This window comes from Tamandua tetradactyla, chromosome 3 (assembly GCF_023851605.1).
Source record: "Tamandua tetradactyla isolate mTamTet1 chromosome 3, mTamTet1.pri, whole genome shotgun sequence".
Taxonomy (NCBI): domain Eukaryota; kingdom Metazoa; phylum Chordata; class Mammalia; order Pilosa; family Myrmecophagidae; genus Tamandua; species Tamandua tetradactyla.
In genome coordinates, this window is record NC_135329.1 from 159,120,589 (window position 1) to 159,123,508 (window position 2,920).

A 2,920-nucleotide genomic window follows, 5' to 3' on the forward strand; every position below is an offset into this window, starting at 1 on the left:
AGTTGGAACCCGTAGTAAAACTTTGAGGAAGGCGGGGTTCAGCGCCTCTTCTCTGCTGACTGCTTACCCATTCCTCCCTTCCCTGGCTCCCTACTGTGGTTACTTCCAAGACCTCAACTTCCCATCTGCAAACCCATTCATATTTATCTGATTTCTACTTCCTTCTCTTGGAACTTACTTTTCAGTACAGAGATGGCTTAAATAAAATTTCTGCTAATATGTTAGATTCTTTTATTGAGAGTCAGGTACTGGATTAACAATAATGCCTTCACTGTTGACCAAAAAGTTGCTTGCTTCATAGTTTACATTTTTTTTGATATTCAATTTATTCACCTCTTTTTAAGTGAAGTCATAATTTACACAGTAAAAATGAAGAATCTTATCTGTATAATTTAATGAGCTTTTTAAAATGTACATGTCAGTGGCAGTGGCAACCTTGCCTCTCAGGTGTTGTGTTTCTAGGCTGCAGAGGCTCGAGGGTTGTGGTTAGGAGATGGGGATGGATGCCCAAGGAACACTGGCCCTTTTGAATGACAGCCACTGGGTCAAGATGAGCACCTTGGCGTGGATGGGGGCCTGGTCTCTCTGCCACCCCCAGGGCCCCGCCGCCATGCTGCCTCTGGGTTCTTGCCTCGCGGATCCTGCATGTGGAGCTCCTGTTTCAGCAGCAGTGTCTTCGACAACTTCAAAACATTTCTGCTTACAACATTCATAGAAATGGCCATTGACTCCTTGATACCTATTTCACACTTCACTTGTGTAATGCTGAAAAGATATATAAAGAATTGCAAAGAAGTGAATGATTAAGAATTCCTTTAATCCAACGTGGGGGAGTCTTGATTGTGGAATAATGCCAGACCATCTTCATGCATCTGTGTCTTGTTTTGTGATGAGGATCTGGGATGGATAAGAGGATGTTTATTACCTGTTGATTGAATGGAAAGTCTTTTTGGATGGGCTGAAATATTGGATCATTAATTTCATGTCTGTAACCAAAATGAAATAGTTTGGGGACTCAATAATGGCTACTATAGCAATCCATTTGAACATAAGGGTTATTTGAATGTTCAGAAGAATAGTCTTCAGATGAATCAAAACTGTGTTCACAATCCTTATGATGTCTCTGCTTTGCTATGGCTTCATAGAGCCCAGTGTGCAATTAAGCAGACTCAAGTAACTGTTCAGAAAATTGAAAAGGAAATTGAAGAAAAGCTAAGACTCACATCTACAAGCAATGAGCTGAAAGAAGAAAGTAAATGCCTGCAGTTAAAAATGTGGGTCCTTTGAAATGAACTGGAAAGACAGAAGAAAGCTTTGGGACCGGAGGTGGCATTACTGCATAAGCAACGGATTACATTAAGGACAAAGGACATGCATTTTCAGCCGAACACCTCAAGCTTCAATTCCAGAAGGAATTCCTTTTGAGGATGGAGTGCACTGCAAAAAGAGAACTCTTTTTGAAGATTAATGCTCTAATGCTCAGCTAATAGTTCTATGCAGGCAATTACTATCTGAATTTTCCTACATTTACCCTATTGATTTGAATGAACATAAGGATTACTTTGTATACTGTGTCAAGTTGCCCAATTCTGAGGACTTCCAAGTAAAAGATGATGAAAGCACCACTGTTGCCCCTGGTTTCACTGCATGTTTGGCCACCATGATTTCCTTTCTCCTACAAATGCCCCTCAGGTATCCTATAATTTGTAAGGCATCTAGATCAATAGTCAATGATAAAATCAATGACAAGCTGACTGAAAAGGAGAGTTTCCACTATATCCAAAAGGAGGGGAGAAGTTGCAATTTAATGATGGTGTCTGTCTTCTAAACAAAAACATAGCAGCTAAGACATCAACATGGACTAGGGACTCCAGACTTGAGGCAAACCCTTCCTAAACTGAAAAACTTCATGGAGCATGGACTAATGGTCAGATATGACAGACATCACACCTCCAGTGCAATCCCTGTTCTAAAGAGACAAAGCTCCATATTTTGGGAGTGCAGATATGGGTTCCTCTGAAAGCGAGCCAGCTCAGAGAATGAAAGACTGCAGTACAAATCCTCTACTCCCAGTTACAACTCAGCATTAACCAACCCTGTGACTATTATCCCTTCCATGGGAGAATCCAAGAGAAAGACAGCATCTCTGTCCTTCTCTTTGGATTCCTCCTTGGTCTTCTCCAAAGAAAACAAGAAAAAGTTTAGCTTTGGGTGACTGCTTAAATGAAAGCCATGTGACTGTGAACACTAGCCAAGAACAGAGAGAAGGTCTCTCTGGACATCCCACCACAGTAAATTACACTCTCCTACTCAGCGAGCAGGTGGGTGCCACAAATGTCCAACTCAGGTGAGCTCTTCTCAGTCTCAGAAGCTGAACTCTGCTGTACTGTGGAGCAAGCAGAAGAAATCATCTGGCTGGAAGCCACAGGTTTCACTTCAGGCAATCAACTAGGAGCCTTTAACTGCATCCCAGTGGACAGTGTCATGGCAGTGAAGTGTAATGAACAAGTTCTGTGATAATTTCAAAAGTTGTCCTAAAGGATCTATGCACTGAATGAAAACGTATCCAGCTTCCACAGGCCACATATGAGTTCTGTTAAGTGATCAGTTGTACTTGGTCAGTTGGGCCAGAGCAGAGTCACTGCCTAAATGAGGACAAAGCTACAGTAATAATTATTATGTAGTTATAAATAAATTATATAAATAAATAAATTATAAATAATAATTATAATACAAAGTCCCTTTGTAGTAATTATGGAACAAATGAATATTAACAGAGGATATTCCTCAGAAAAACAGACTCTGTGAATTGAGGAAGGATTTAGGATTATTGTATATCAATGGGCCAGACGCAGTTAGATTTTGCTTTCATGATTTGCTTTTCAGGCCTTATAGTTGTTTCAAGGCAAAAGTCAATCTC

The 2,920-nt window shown here is 40.5% G+C and overlaps 1 pseudogene; it reads left to right on the top strand.

Annotated features, from left to right (window-relative positions):
• The first annotated feature begins 493 nt into the window (after positions 1–493).
• Positions 494–2,604, top strand: LOC143675813 (UV radiation resistance-associated gene protein-like; annotated as a pseudogene).
• The last annotated feature ends 316 nt before the right edge of the window (positions 2,605–2,920 follow it).